This window comes from Heloderma suspectum, chromosome 12, assembly GCF_057233095.1.
Source record: "Heloderma suspectum isolate Gila_16-S chromosome 12, 16-S_ref, whole genome shotgun sequence".
Lineage (NCBI taxonomy): Eukaryota > Metazoa > Chordata > Lepidosauria > Squamata > Helodermatidae > Heloderma > Heloderma suspectum.
In genome coordinates this window covers 27,904,515-27,921,422 of record NC_139469.1, presented here as the reverse complement: position 1 = coordinate 27,921,422, position 16,908 = coordinate 27,904,515, and positions in this window count along the sequence as shown.

Below are 16,908 nucleotides of genomic sequence, written 5' to 3'. Positions count from 1 at the left end.
ACATTCGGGAAAGGTAAGTCCCATCCCGGGGGGGGGGCGGGGGGGGCGGAGAATTTCTCCCCAAAACTACTTCGGGGGGCCGAATACGTTGGCACTTGGCCCCCCGAAGTTTCGGGGAGAAATTCTCCCCCATCCCTAATCATGACTAATAGCTATTGATAGCCATATCCTCCACAAATTTGACTAATTTCCTTTAAGCTGAATATTAGCCAACAATGTGATGTGGCTGGAAAAAAGGAAAATGCTCTTTTGGGCTGCATTAATAGAAGCATACCTTCCAAATCCCGGGAAGTACTAGATCCCCTCTACTCAGCACTGGTTAGGCCTCATCTGGAGTACTGTGTCCAGTACTCCACACCTTAGGAAGTATGCAGACACACTGGAGAGGCTTCAGAGGAGGGCAACGAAGATGATCAGGGGACTGGAAACAAAGCCCTATGAAGAGAGACTGAAAGAACTGAGCATGTTTAGCCTGGAGAAGAGAAGACTGAGGGGAGATATGATAGTGCTCTTCAAGTACTTGAAAGGTTGTCACAGAGAGGAAGGCCAGGATCACTTCTTGATCATCCCACAGTGCAGGACATGGAATCATGGGCTCAAGTGACAGGAAGCCAGATTCCGGCTGAACATCAGGAAAAACTTCCTGACTGTTAGAGCAATACGACAATGGAACCAATGACCTAGGGAGGTGGTGGGCTCTCCCACACTGGAGGCCTTCAAGACGACGCTGGACAGCCATCTGTCAGGGATGCTCTGACTTGGATCCTGCACTGAGCAGGGGGTTGGACTCGATGGCCTTGTAAGCCCCTTCCAACCCTACTATTCTATGATTCTATGAAGCTCCTTGGCTTCAAATTCCAAACTATGGGTTGCATTGTTTCAATAAAGTTATGGCTTGACTGGTTCCCTTATTCTTCCCCCTTCTCCTCCGGCAGGCCCAATTATTTTCATTATTTAGTTTCCAAAAGAGCAGTGATTAATGAACATATTGGAACTAATGATTAAGCTCGTTGCCATAAACATTTAAGAGACTTCCTGTGAACACAGTTAACTCAAGGCATCATGAAAGAACTGCAAACTTTTATTTGATCTTCTGTGTGTGTTTTGAAGTTGTTTAAGAGGATAGTAAATTTTACTGCAATTGATTAAAATGATGCTGACAGAAAGAATTCTGGAGAGAGCAAAGACCTATGCTAAGCTTTTGCTGAAAAGTTCTTTTTGTCACCCCATTAGTTTGGCACTTCTTTTTTCTAAAAACTTTGATAACCCAGTGCACGTTTCATTTAGCAAAGTTTTAAACACACACACTACACATATTTGACTTCCAAATCTTCCTCTAAAGTCTTGCACAAAGGTTCTGAACATTTGACCAAAATGACCTCAGTACAAGCATGTGAACAGCAAAGTTTAAAAGCAGCAGAACAGAGTTCCTGTAAAAGTACCCAGTGAGAACGAAAATATGGACGTGAAAAATGAAGGTGAACTTCACACAGAATATGCATCATAGAACAGCCACATAAACAATTCCAGATAATACAGCTCAGCAACAAAGCAGCAATCTGAAAGGTGGTTGTGGAAAACAGAATTAAATAAGCATGGAATGCAATCCTGTTTGTACACAATTAGCTGGGAGAAAGCTCCACTGAATTCAATGGTGTCTGCTCTGCTGCTGAGTAGACATTAATGGTACTATAAACTTAACAATTGTGAAGAAGCTTAGGGAATACTCTAAGGATCCACTCCTATGCAAACTTGGAAGAAATCCCCATTATATTCAGTGGGACTTCCTTCAAAGTAAACATGCACAGGACTCTGATGCACCTCAGATAGAAACAGAAATATAATAAATGGCAAAATGAGGATCCTAACTGGTTAAAGAAATCTCTTTTTTTTGTCTATGAAATGTCTTAGTGGAAATATCAAATTGAAAATTGAAGGGGTAGATGTATTTAAAAGAAAAAAAATATAAAAAATATGTTAATATAAAAACATGTTTGTGCATGTATACAGTGAATCAACACAAACTCCAACCATCTCCCATGCATCGTTGTTGTTGTTCAGTCGTTCAGTCGTGTCCGACTCTTCGTGACCCCATGGACCATAGCACGCCAGGCCTTCCTGTCCTGCGCTCTCTCCCGGAGCGTGCTCAAGTTCATATTCATTGCATCCGTGATGCTATCTAGCCATCTCATCCTCTGCCGTCCCCTTCTCCTTTTGCCTTCAGTCTTTCCCAGCATCAGGGTCTTTTCCAGGGAGTTTTCTCTTCGCATTAGGTGGCCAAAATATTGGAGCTTCAGCTTCAGTATCTGTCCTTCCAATGAGCACTCAGGGTTGATTTCCTTTAGGATGGACTGATTGGACCTCCTTGCAGTCCAGGGGACTCGTAAGAGTCTTCTCCAGCACCACAGTTCGAAAGCATCAATTCTTCGGCGCTCAGCCTTCCTTATAGTCCAGCTCTCACAGCCATACATTACTACTGGGAAAACCATAGCTTTGATTAGACGGACCTTTGTCGACAAGGTGATGTCTCTGCTTCTTACTATGCTGTCTAGGTTGGCCATAGCTTTCCTCCCCAGGAGCAAGCGTCTTTTAATTTCATGGCTACAGTCACCGTCTGCGGTGATCTTGGAGCCCAAGAAAGTAAAATCTGTCACTGCTTCCATTTCTTCCCCTTCTATATGCCAGGAAGTCATGGGGCCAGATGCCATGATCTTCGTTTTTTTAATGTTGAGTTTCAAACCAGCTTTTGCACTCTCCTCTTTCACCCTCAACAAGAGGCTCTTGAGATCCTCTTCGCTTTCTGCCATTAGGGTGGTATCGTCTGCATATCGGAGGTTGTTGATAATTCTCCCAGCAATCTTAATTCCGACCTCTGATTCATCCAACCCGGCATTTCTCATGATGTACTCTGCATATAAGTTAAATAAGCAGGGTGACAATATGCAGCCTTGTCGTACTCCTTTCCCAATTTTGAACCACTCGGTTGTTCCATGTGTGGTTCTTACTGTTGCTTCTTGACCCTCGTACAGGTTTCTCAGGAGACAGTTAAGGTGGTCTGGTACTCCCATCACTTTAAGAATTTGCCACAGTTTGTTGTGATCCACACAATCAAAGGCTTTAGCGTAGTCAATGAAGCAGAAATAGACGTTTTTCTGGAATTCTCTTGCTTTCTCCATGATGCAGCGAATGTTGGCCATTTGATCTCTAGTTCCTCTGCCTCTTCGAAACCCAGCTTGTACTTCCGGTAGTTCTCGGTTCGCATACTGCTGAAGCCTAGCTTGTAGGATTTTGAGCATCACCTTGCTGGCATGTGAAATGAGCGCAATGGTGCGGTAGTTTGAACACTCTTTGGCGTTGCCCTTCTTTGGAATTGGAATGTAAACTGACCTTTTCCAGTCTTGTGGCCACTGTTGAGTGTTCCAGATTTGTTGGCATATTGAATGCAGCACTTTAACAGCATCATCTTTTAGGATTTTAAATAGCTCGGCTGGAATACTGTCATCTCCGCTAGCTTTGTTGTTACTAATGCTTCCTAAGGCCCACTTGACTTCACTCTCCAGGATGTCCGGCTCAAGTTCAGTGACCGCAGTATCATGGCTATCAGGGACATTCAGATCTTTCCTGTATAGTTCTTCTGTGTATTCTTGCCACCTCTTCTTAATCTCATCTGCTTCTGTTAGGTCCCTGCCTTCTTTGTCCTTTATCATGCCCGTCTTTGCACAAAACGTTCCCTTGAGATCTCCAATTTTCTTGAAGAGATCTCTAGTCTTTCCCATTCTGTTGTTTTCCTCGATTTCTTTGCATTGTTCATTTAAGAAGGCCTTCTTGTCTCTCCTTGCTATTCTCTGGAACTCTGCATTCAGTTGGATATATCTTCCCCTTTCTCCCTTGCTTTTCGCTTCCCTTCTTTCGTGAGCTACTTGTAAAGCCTCATCAGACAGCCACTTTGCTTTCTTGCATTTCTTTTTCTTTGGGATGGATTTCGTTGCTGCCTCCTGAACAATGTTACGGACCTCCGTCCATATTTCCTCAGGCACTCTGTCTATCAGGTCTAATCCCTGAAATCTATTCCTCACCTCCACTGTATATTCATCAGGGATATGATTTAGGTCATACCTGAACGGTTTAGTGGTTTTCCCAATGTTCTTCAATTTAAGCCGAAATTTTGCAAGAAGCAGCTCATGATCTGAGCCACAGTCAGCTCCAGGTCTTGTTTTTACTGACTGTATGGAGCTTCTCCATCTTTGGCTGCAAAGGACATAATCAATCTGATTTCGATATTGACCATCTGGTGACGTCCATGTGTAGAGTCGCCTCTTGTGCTGTTGGAAAAGAGTGTTTGCTATGATCAGCATGTTCTCTTGGCAAAACTCTATTAGCTTTTGTCCTGCTTCATTTTGTACACCAAGGCCATGTCTGCCTGTTATCCCGGTGATTTCTTGACTTCCTACTTTAGCATTCCAATCCCCTATGATGAAGAGGACATCTTTTTTTGGTGTTAGTTCTAGAAGGTGTTGTAGGTCTTCATAGAACCGATCAACCTCAGCTTCTTCGGCCTCAGTGGTTGGGGCATAGACTTGAATTACTGTGATGTTGAATGGTTTGCCTTGGATTCGTACTGAGATCATTCTATCATTTTTAAGATTGTACCCCAGTACTGCTTTTCCCACCCTTTTGTTGACTATGAGTGCTACTCCATTTCTTCTAAGGGATTCTTGCCCACAATAGTAGATATGATGGTCACCTGAATTAAATTCGCCCATGCCTGTCCATTTTAGTTCGCTGATTCCCAAGATGTCGATGTTCAATCTTGCCATCTCATGTTTGACCACCTCCAGCTTACCTTGATTCATTGATCTGACATTCCAGGTTCCTAAACAATATTGTTCTTTACAGCATCGGATTTTCTTTTCACCACCAGACACATCCACAGCTGAGTGTCCTTTCGGGTTTGGCCCAGCCGCTTCACTCTTTCTGGCGCTACTTGGAAATACCCTCTGCTCTTCCCCAGTAGCATATTGGACACCTTCCGACCTGAGGGGCTCATCTTCCGGCGTCATCTCTTTTAGCCTTGTGATACGTTCCATGGGGTTTTCTTGGCAAGAATACTGGAGTGGGTTGCCATTTCCTTCTCCAGTGGACCACATTTTGTCAGAACTCTCTGCCATGACCTGTCCGTCTTGGGTGGCCCTGCACGGCATAGCTTATGGCTTCACTGAGTTACGCAAGCCCCTTCGCCACAACAAGGCAGTGATCCATGAAGGGGCTCCCATGCATCAGCTGTTATTAAATTGGTGATTTTTGGTGGGGAAGAAAATTTGACCCCTTGAACAGGGGTGAGCTTGTTATTGTTGTTCAGGAGATCAGCAATATTCACTTCCCAGAGGTGTGGTCTTCACTATATACTTTACTTGGCCACCTCTGTAGCAACAACACCCCCCTTGGCAACCCATCTGCAATTCCTCCGTACAGAAACGCCCCAGATAAAGCATCATTCTGGGGTCATTTTGGAGGGGGGAAATAATGCTTCCTGCCTCCCATGGGACCATTGTGGTGGGCACCTGAGGTGGAGAATGTAGGAAGCTTCCCATACCAAGTCAGAGTCAGACCATAGTTCCATCTAACTCAGAATTGTCTACTCCAAACTGGCGGTACCTACCTGGGTTTCTGAAAGAGGGCTTTCCCATTCATGCTTCTCAGAGAGATTTGTTATGGGAGGATGTACAAATATAATAAATTAATACCTGGAAATACCAGGGTTTGAACCTGAGATCTTCTGCATGCAAGCCATGTGCTCTACCCACTGAGAGGCATCCCTTCAGAATGCCTCAGAATTATGTAGTGTCTGGGATATGTGGGTGGAAAGAAAATAGTGACTGAGCTGCCAAGAGGGGTAGCATCATGGATCTGGCCTCGAGTGATAACCAAGGCTCAGAGACAGAGGAAGAGGACAACCAGGTTCCTGATACTGAACCTGAGACTGATGGTCATGAAGCTGCAGGTTCTTACAGATGCTTCCCCAGGAGCTTGATTCAGCCAAAGAGTCAAGTACCTCCCATTACACATCATATGTACAAAGGCTCAGGGAGTGTGCCAGATGAGACACCAAAGGAGGGTTGGCCCTCTAAAGCCTTCAGGCTAGAGGGCTGTCCCTCTAAGAAACCACACTCCTCGGGCAGGGAGGATTGGAGCCTAAAAGGAAATCTGGTCTGAGGAAGCTATAAGGCCTCCGTCAACATCCAGCTTCTGGTGGAGTTCAGTTCAGTTGCACACTCAGAGCTATCCAAGGTGTTGAGTGAGACTCCTTGGGTTTCCTCTGAAGACAGGTCAGAATACAGAACTGGGAAGGGTGTAGGTGGGTGGGTGGAAAAATTGGGAAATTTGTAAGTGAGCTTAAAAAAAAAGGAAAAATCAGAAATAAACTTTTAAAAACAACTAAAACAACAACAGAATAGGTATTGCCATTGCCTAGGGCAGCAGCAAAATAAAATAAAAACAAGTAAACAAAGACATAACCACTGCTATGAATACATTGCCTTCCCACCCGCAAAATTGCCACCAGTGAAATGGCCCGCAAACTTTGTTTGGGACTGATTTGAATTCAGTCCTAGTCTGTTAAGGACATACAGGTAAAGTAGCATGAAATCTTTGGAAGCATGAAGCCCAGAACATTAAAGAAGTTAGAAATGGCTTACATATGGCTGACTCAAGGAAACTGATTGCCTGTATTTATAAACAGAAATATTCAAGGTGAAGATCTAATATCTCGCAAAACAAAGACTCCCATGAGAATGGTTAAATTCCAATTGGCTAAGTCAGTCCCAATCTTTATTCACATAATTGTTCTAAATTGATGCTTGCACCTAAAATTCCATGTAATTATAGGAGTATTTCTGTCTAGTTTGCCTAACACTCAGACTTGCTGTCAATTTGTCCTTAGGAATTCATGAATATATAAAACAACCCACACACGACAGATGTTTAGCTGAAAAGCATTTCTTGTTACATACTGTGAGAACTGGCATGTTCAATTTTTTAAAAGCATGGATCTAGATAGATGTTAGCAGGGACACTATGCATGATTAATGGAACACACTTCCTAAAGCATCTTTGAAAGACATGATTCACCTGAGCTTACAGCAAGCAAAATTATATTAGAAAGCATTTAAGCTTGTTTTGAAATGTGTGTTTTTAAAATACTTTAAAACACTCACATGTTACACCTAAATTTAGGGTGCAATCCTATCTAGGTAAGTGGCAGCCTCCAAACTTGGAGGCGACCGCCTATCCAAAGCAGGGCAGGAGAAGCACGGAGGGGATCATTCCCTCCACACCCCTCTTGCCCTGCTTTTTCTGCTAGACAGCCAATTGTGGTCTCCCTGCCCCAGAATGCCCCCAGCCACGCCCCTTTCCGGTTGCTCTGCACTCCTCTTGCGAATGTGGAGGACGGGGCTGTTCCACGCTGCCTCCAAGGCAGCATCGAAGTGGGGGGAGGTCGGTTCTCCAGGAACAGACCTCAGAGCGTGGGCTCCGACGTCAGTTCCTGGATAACAGCATATCCTATGGTCATCTAGCCACTGTCCAGCAGCCATAGGATTGCTCCCTGAACTAATTTAAACACTGTCCTGAGAATGCATGAAGAAAAAGAAAAGTAAAAACCGTATCCACAAGAAGTTTCATGTGGCCAATGTGTTATTCAACTGAGCCCTATTTAAACTGAGACTCAGCCATCTAGATCCTTTGCTGTACATATAGGCAAAATATGACCCAGTTTAAACAAGTCACCAGCCACAGGAAACATCACAACACAAGGATATACACATCTCCTTGCATGGAGAGCACTAGTTTTAAATTGGGCCTCAGAACACGATGAATTTGTCAATTAGGGATGGCGGAGAATTTCTCCCCGAAACTTCGGGGGGCCGAGCGCCAACGTGTTCGGCCCCCCGAACAAGTTTCGGGGAGAATTTCTCCGCACCCCCCCCCCGGGACGGGACTTACCTTTGCTGAATGTCCCTCCCGGCGGCGGGTCCAGCTGCCACCCCCGGCTGCCACCCCCGCCATTCCAATAAAAGAAAAAAAAAACGCCCCCGTGATAGGCTACGTGACGATTAATGTAGCCTATCACGGCTAGATCTGCAATGTCAGTGGTGATAGGCTACGTAAATCGTCACGTAGCCTATCACGGGTGACTTTAAAAAAAAAAAAAGCGCATACGGATAATGGCGGCCCCCATAGGGAGCCGCCATTCCCGTTCCTTATTTGGTCGCTGTAGTCTACGTAAAGATTTACATAGACTACAGCGACCAAATAAGGAACGCGAATGGCGGCTCCCTACGGGGGCCGCCATTTGCGTACGCGCTTTTTTTTTTAAAGTCACCCGTGATAGGCTACGTGACGATTTACGTAGCCTATCACGGCTGACTTTGCAGATCTAGCCATGATAGGCTACGTTAATCGTCACGTAGCCTATCACGGGGGCGTTTTTTTTTAAAAAAAAAAACTTTGGAGTTCGCGGCCGGGTGAGGCGAGGCGCCTCCTCCCCGGCCTGAATTTCGGCCGGGCGAGGCGGGAAGCCTCCCCCCGGCCTGAATTTCGGCCGGGTGAGGCGGGAAGCCTCCCCCCCCGGCCTGAACTTTGCAGGGGGAGCAGTGAAGCGCCTCCCCCCCACCGCGAACAAGCTTCGAGGACAGGTAAGTGACTTTCGTCCACCCCTATTGTCAATAGAAATTCTGGAAGATGTTTAATATTTAAGTGGGCTGCAGCCACAAAATGAGCATGGCAATTATATCAAGAGCTGAGCCAAAACTATTTACTTTTATTTTTGCTATTACTTCTGTTTTCTGAAGTGTTTTCAACAACTCCCTTGAAGTTTTCTCTATTTTTTTTCATTCAAGCCCTGAGTGCCAAGTATTCGAAGAGTCCAAGTAAGAGAGTCAGGGCAGAGCCCTAATGGGTTTTTAAACTTTTTTGGAGTTACAAGATCCCTGCAGCCAAACAGAATACACGTGGAGGCTGCAGGGCTTGTTTAATGGCCCTGCTCCTGTGCCTTTAACATTAGCCAAGCACAGGGAAATTTAGACCAATAAATCAGCCCTACTCGATCAGAACAAGTGTCCATCTACCCCAGCTTTTTGTTCTCAACAATGAGCTGGATAACTCTGAGAATTGTACAAACAGGGCATGAAAGAAACAGTTCTGATTGTCTCTGGTGCTTAGCATCCATATGTATGCTGCCTCTGAGCATGCAGATTCCATTTTCTCTAAACTTTAAAATAAAATAATCTAGATTAGTGACCCTATTGCATCCTGAAGCAGTGAATTCCTTAAGATAACTGTGCATTGTAAGAAAAGGCATTTCTCTTTTCTCTGTCCTTCTTCATTAGGTAGACTTTCTCCACATTATCTATACAGGTGGCTCCAACTTTATCATGTGCCATTCCAACACCCAGGCATTTTTTTTTTTTTTTTACGTTAAAAGCTGACTTGAATCAGACCATCTAACTTAGTATTTTCTACAGTGACTGGCAGCAGCTCTCCAGGGTTTCAGACAGGAGTCTCTCCCAGACCTACCTGGAAATGCCAGGGATTAACCCTGGGATCTTTTGCATGCAAAGCAGATGCTCCACCACTGATCTTCGAGTCTTCCTTTCTGATACAGGCTGATCAGAAGCTTAGCAGGCAAAACTTTACCCACTGCTTCAGTGCTCTTCTAGGAAAAGCTTCACTTACTAAATGCCTGTGTTATGCTGCTGCTGCTAAAGGAACAGCAGCAGAGCCAGAAAAAGAAAAGTGGTGGGTAACAACCCTAGCAATCCAGGATCCTTCCCTATATATCAATGGACACACCAGTAAAGGAGAAACACTGGAAATACTATAGATAGCACTCTCGCAGTCTTCCCCAACTTTGTGTGCTCCAGATGTTTTGGACTACAACATCCAGCATTCTTGCCCACTGCTCAGGCCAGCTGAGGCTGTTGGAAATTGAAGCCCAAAGCATCTGGAGGGCACCAATTTGGGAAAAGTTGCTATAAAGCACTATATTCTATGAAAACAGGCCTGCTTTGTTACAAGTAAATATATCAACAAACACATTCTTGAACAAACAGATGTGAAGAGTTAACTACTGTAGCACCATGTTATGATTTATGCAGTGCTTTGTCTTACCAATAACAAAAAATGGCTGGGTGCTTAAGAGAATATTCCATAAACCTGCCAATCATTAAATAGTCCAACTGCACTTTTAAGAGTATAATTTCTCCAGAGGGAGAGGCACCTGCTGTGCAACTGTATAATTTCATTTTTTCCCTTACGATGCATGCCCAGAATTAATTCTGAACCATTTCATTTCCTTCCCACTTACTTGATCTATTATGTATTTAAATACATTATGTACATTATAGTTTTCCATCTCCTTTTATGGGACAGATTGTCAGAATCAAAAATGCTGTTTTGTTGCTTGACTCTGGTTGAAAGCCAAATGGAAATCAGACACTGAAGTCTGCTGCACTTAAGATACTCCCCCTGTCCTTTAACAAAAACCTTTCTCAAGATCCCCACATTAGAGCCAAGCAACATATTACACCATAGCTTTGAATAATGAAGTCCCCACAAGCCTTTTTTTGATATAAAAATGCCTTTGGCAGAGGACAATGTGATATTTATAACATTTATAGCTAGGCTTAAACATTTTTGCTTGCCTTGGTAAATATAGCACCACTCTCTGGAGAGTGTGACAAGTGACCTTCCTTCCATCTTCCAGCTGCAACTTCTTCCCAAACACCAGACATAGGAAGGGGTCATTTCAGTGCCTGCACAACAATCACCAACCGCACCCTGGTTCCAAGGTGGAGAGGAAAGAGGCAAGGGTGGGGGAATGATTTGGTAGCTCTGTGACCAAGGTGTCCCTGAACACCTTGGTCAAGCACAGCCAAACCAGTAACACCACACACACACACACACACACACATACACACAGCTTTCTCTTCCAGAGTAAGAAAGGGTGATGAGGTCTTCTCAACACCATTTCTTGGCCATTAGAATTTATTTATTTAAAATATTTCTTGGCTGCCTTTCAGGGCAGAAGCCCTCCCACCGCAGCTTACAGCAATACAATACATAAAACAGTTAAAATATTAAAAGTGATAAAAACAATAAAAACTACAAAAGCCAACAATAAAACCAGCAATAACAAAAGGAACAGCAACAATAGCAGTCATATCAAGAGAAAGCCAAGGTAAAATAATCGGTTTTTAAGGCCTTCTTAAAAGCCTACAATGATGGAGCGTGGTGGGCCTCCAACGGCAGCTTGTTCCAAAGGTGTGGGGCCACTGCACAGAAGGCCCTCTCATGTATGATCACCCATCTGGGCCTCTCTTTCTGATCTTAAAGTGTGGGCAGGCTGTAGGGATGGCGGAGAATTTCTCCATGAATCTCGGGGAGGCCGAATGCCAATGCATTCGGCCCCCCGAAATTGGCAGTGAAATTCTCCGCCCCCCACCCCCCCCGGGATGGGACTTACCTCCCTCAAATGTCCCTCTGGGCGGCGTGTCCGAGCGGCGGTTCGGCGGAGGTTCGGCGGGGGCGGGGGGGCGGCGGCCGGTCTTCCGACCGGCTGCCGCCGCCGCCATTACAAAATAAAGTAAAAAAAAAAAAACACGTGATAGGCTACGTAACGATTTACGTAGCCTATCATGGCTAGGTTTCCAAAGTCGGCCGTGATAGGCTACGTAAATCGTTATGTAGCCTATCACGGGTGACTTTGAGAAGAAAAAAAAAGCGCGGCGTATGCAAATGGCGGCGCTCATGGGCGCCGCCATTTGCGTTCCTTATTTGGTCCCAGGTAGTCTATGTAAAGATTTACGTAGACTATGGCGAAAATAAGGGCAACGCTATTTGCGTTGCCCTTATTTTCGCCGTAGTCTACGTAAATCTTTAAGTAGACTACCGGGACCAAATAAGGAACGCAAATGGCGGTGCCCATGGGCGCCGCCATTTGCGTACGCACTTTTTTTTCCCCCCAAAGTCACCCATGATAGGCTACGTAACGATTTACATAGCCTATCACAGCTGACTTTGGAAATCTAGCCTCATGCGAATGTCCCTCTCGGCAGTTCAGCGGCGGTTCGGTGGGGGCGGCAGCCGGTCTCCTGACCAGCTGCCACCACCGCCATTACAAAGTAAATGTAAAAAAAAAAACCCAACACACATGATAGGTTACGTAAAGATTTACGTAGCCTATCACGGCTAGATTTCCAAAGTCAGCCGTGATAGGCTATGTAAATCGTTACGTAGCCTATCACGTGTGTGTGTGTTTTATATTTACTTTTTTATTTCGCTGCCGCGGAGACGGGGCGCTCCTCCCCGGCCTGAATTTCAGCCAGGCAGGGCGGGGTGCCTCCCCCCCCCCCGGCCTGAACTTCGGGGGGAGAACCGAAGCGCCTCCCCCCCACCGCAAAGCAAGCTGCGGGACCAGGTAAGGGACTTTCGTCCATCCTTACATTCTGCACAAGCTGGAGTTTCTGAACTATCTTCAAAGGCAGCCCCATGCATAGCACATTACAGTAGTCCAGCCTGGGCATGACTAGTGCGTGGATAACTGAGGCAAGGTCTGTCCTCTCCACATAGTTGGCATGCCAACCTAAACCAGTAAAAAGCACTCCTGGACACCACAGCCACCTGGACTTCCCCAGTTAGCTCAGAGTCCAGGAGGACTCCCAGACTGTGCACTTGGTCTTTCAGGGGGAGTGCAACCCATCTAAGACTACTTGTAAAACTCCATCCGAAGTAGTTGGTTTCCAAGAACAAGGCACTGGATTTATGGACCACAGGTCATCCTAGAGACATAACTTAAACACACACACACAGGCACACACATTCCCAGTGCACACACGCCATAATACTGTTCATTATTCCGAGCAAAACTGGGGCTAATAAGCTAAGCGGTGCATTAAAAAATCAAGGACTCCAGATTAGGGATGGCGGAGAATTTCTCCCCGAATCTTCGGGGGGCCGAGCGCCAACGCATTCGGCCCCCCGAAATCGGCGGTGAAATTCTCCACCCCCCCGCCCCCCCGGGATGGGACTTACCTTTGGCGAATGTCCCTCCCGGCGGCGCGGTGGGGGGGAGCAGTGAAGCGCCTCCCCCCCACCGCGAAAAGCTGCGAGACCAGGTAAGTGACTTTCGTGCACCCCTAGTGGGGGGCAGGGGGATCTTTTGGTCTGAATTGAAAATTCTTTGGTGAAAAATACCCAGGTTATATTAAACTGCCCAGTCTCCCTTCAACAGCATGTTTAGGTAGAGTAATTAAGGACGGAAATGGCAAGCACAACTTATTACTTCATCAGAGTACTTGGGAATTAGCAGCTCCTGCATCTTAGATTCATGTAGATCACTTACTTAAAACACTCTTTGCAATCCATATTGTTTGACAGGTGCTGAAGTACAGAGCGTGGTCACAGTAATTTGAAGGAACAAAACACCTCAGGTGGTGTCGGAGACAATGAAGAAGTGACAGATGAGAGCACTTGTTCTAATTTTAATTACATTATATGCTGCCTCCCAAAGACATGGCAATTCATAAGCTTTACAAGGAGCGGCTAGTGTGTAAACCTCTTTTAGACACAAAGACAACTGTTTCCTCAAATTGATAATGAAGTGAGCATTTGGAAAGAAACAGGGAGCGAGAGCGAGAGAGAGATGCTGCTGAACACATTTTGTTACAAGTTTAAACTATTTTAATCAGGCACATTCCTATGTTTCCCCTCTTGATATTAGTGTTATTATTCATGGTATTGTTAATGGAGTTCCTGAAGTTATCATAGATGCTAAGTAAACAAAAAAGGTGACCCTACCTGTGGCTTACAACTAAGGATGCTGGAATCATTTAGTCCACATTTTTAAGCAAAACAACCTAATTTGCTCATCCCTGACTAACATGCCGATCAGAACACAGTTATCCTTCGGATTCCTCATTTCTCAGAATTTTGCAATGCAATTGTCAGCTCAAAACCTGTATACCAAAATGCATAAATTAGGGAACATTGTGTATGAGACTGTGTGTATTAGGAAAATATACATATAAAAATATGTACAATAGGGAAGAACGCATATGTATCTTTCCATATATTAGGGAAAGTTACGTACAAAAGTGTGTGTGTGTGTGTGTGTGTGTGTGTGTGTGTGTTAAGTCTCTGAACTATGTGGAAACTGAAGAAAATGTTGACATGGACCTGATATAACCTGGTGTGTACATCCCAATTTAAAACCTATACAAAAGAAACACATGGTGGACAGGGAATGGATGAACTGATTAATCTATTTTCATTCCATGGGGGCGTTTTTAACCATAATTCCTGTCCATTCTGTTTCCACATTAATCTGCTCAAATCAACAAAGAAAAGTTTTCAGGGATATGCCACACTCCCTTCTCACCTGTTTTATTTTTAGCTGATATACAGAAGCAGTATATTTCCGGCTAATAATTGCTGAAGGCGAACCCCAAGAAAGGGTATAACAAGCATCTGGCTAGCTCCTGCTTGAAAGAGAATAGGGGACTTAGATAGGCCTTAGGTCTGATCCAGATAATGTGTGTGTGTGTGCGCGCGTGCGCGCGCGTGCACTCATTGAGAGCTAGTGTGGTGTGATGGTTAGAATGTTGGACTGGGACTCAGGAGACCTGGGTTCTAGACCCCACTGAGCCATGAAGCTCATTGCATGACTTTGTGACAGTCACAGACTGTCAGCTTAACCTACCTCACAAGGTTGTTGTGAGGATAAAATGGAAGGGAGGAAGAGCATCATGTAAGCTGCCTTGAGTTCCTTGCAAGAGGAAAAAAGGCAGGATATAAATGTTAATAATAATAATAATAGGTGATCAGATTCTTTTATTTTCTTTAAAATGTGGATGATCAAAAACAGGTCACCACATTCCAGATAAAGTGATAGAGACAACCATATTAAGTATCGAAAAGCTCAATCGTATGCATGTTTAGACATAAACAGTCCTACAGCTCCCAGCATACCCTACCCAGCATGGGGTAGGGTGGTGGGGATATGCTGGCTGGGGCATGCTGGGAGTTGTAGGACCTTTTATGTCTAAATGCATAGGATTATATCCTAACTATTTATTATTATTCCCTATTCATACTTAGTAAAGATTTTAGGTTTTAGAAGTCCTTAACTTTGGCTGGAGCCAGCACTGTTAATACTACAACTGGTATCAAAATGACCTTTAAAGTTTACTCAGTGAGAATCATGTACACTCTCGAACTATGATAAACGTTATGCATAGTGGCCTGATTTATACCTAACAGGAAAAACTGGATTCCCAGATTGAGAAGAAGCAATGGTGAACCTCAGGCCTGAGTGCTCCCTGCTCCCCTCTCTCTTTTCACTTACCAAAGGAGATCAGAAGCATCCACTTCCAGTTTTAAACTAACCACAGATCCCCACAATGTCAGAACTTGGGGACATGTGGTTTGTTTAAACTACAACTTGAGAACATGCCAGGATATGCAACAGTGACCATGTTCAGATGAAATGCTAAGCCGCAGTTTGTTTACCCCAATTGTGGTTTGTATGAACATCCAAATCCACCCAGGACAACTAACTACCCTTTATTTCAGGGAACAACCCCCATGATTGGTTATTAGCTTATGAATGTGGTTTGTTCTTACGTTTGAACCCAGGATCCTGGCTTATTCCTGGTATTCCCCAGGTACTTGCCAAACAACATAGGCTCAAGGCAAGAGCACTTAGAAAATGAATCTGCTCCACAGGCTAAGTGACGCTTGCTGATGTGTTGTTGTTGTTGTTGTTGTCATCGTCATTGTCTCCAGTAGTAGTGCTCCCTCCTCACTCTGCATAGCAACAGGCTCCTTTCCCCACCCAACTGTTCCTTGATCAGCTCTTCTTCTCAAACCAGTGTACCTAGCTGCTTTGTGAGGACAGGGATATTTCAAGGTCCCTCTGGCTACATTACTAATTACCTATCCAGGACTCCATGGGGAAAGCATAACTAAACCCTTCACACACAGTTCTGATTTTTACACCCATTGGGGGCAATTCAAGTAACTATGAAAAGGAACAAAAGAGTAATGACCTTTTCTATTGTACACTTTAGCCCCCCCCCCCTGCCCTTTGGTGAACATGAATATCTGAAAGTGACAAATACATTTAACTAGGGCTTGTAGCAGAGGAGTTTGGTACTAGGTAGCTTAACAGAGGTTTGGGAGAGTGGTACACATTGGTATATGTTTGTTGAGTGGGCTTTTGAGAAGTTGGGTAAAATCTCCCTTAGAATGGTTTGTTGGAGGCACTGATCACTAATGAGGGAGAGAGGTGGGGGATTTCTGTGTATCAGACCGTTTATGGGGTAAATATCCAGATGTCCCTTAACCTCCAATCAGTCACTGTTGGCGCTTCTAATGAATTTAATGAAAATCCCATAGGGCTTGAGGGAGGAGTCTGGCAGAGAAAACATTTTCTCTTTTATGGTGGAAGGACCACAAAATGTGACACCCAAAATGTGCTGCCTAGTGGTAAGGCCAGCTCTTGATGCAAGCTTGCTTGTCTTCTTGCTGCTGAAAGCAGCTGAAGATTTTTGAGAACAACTTCCAACCTATTTCTGCAGCTTGCCAATGGTAAGTGAGCTGATGATGTGATGAGGCCATGCCAGTCCAGAAACACAGTTCAGGGTTTCACCTGGGAACTAGCACAGGAGGTGGGGAGGGGGAAGCAAAACAATACTAGGCAAAACAAGCAATAGTTTATTTTCTCGCATGCAACAGTGATCCTGGTTTGTTCAACATGGTTAACTCGAACAATGGCTTAATGCTACATGTGAATGAGCCAGGTGGTTTGATTTTGGCTTGTTCTCTCACAAACCATAGATTGAAGTAGGTATG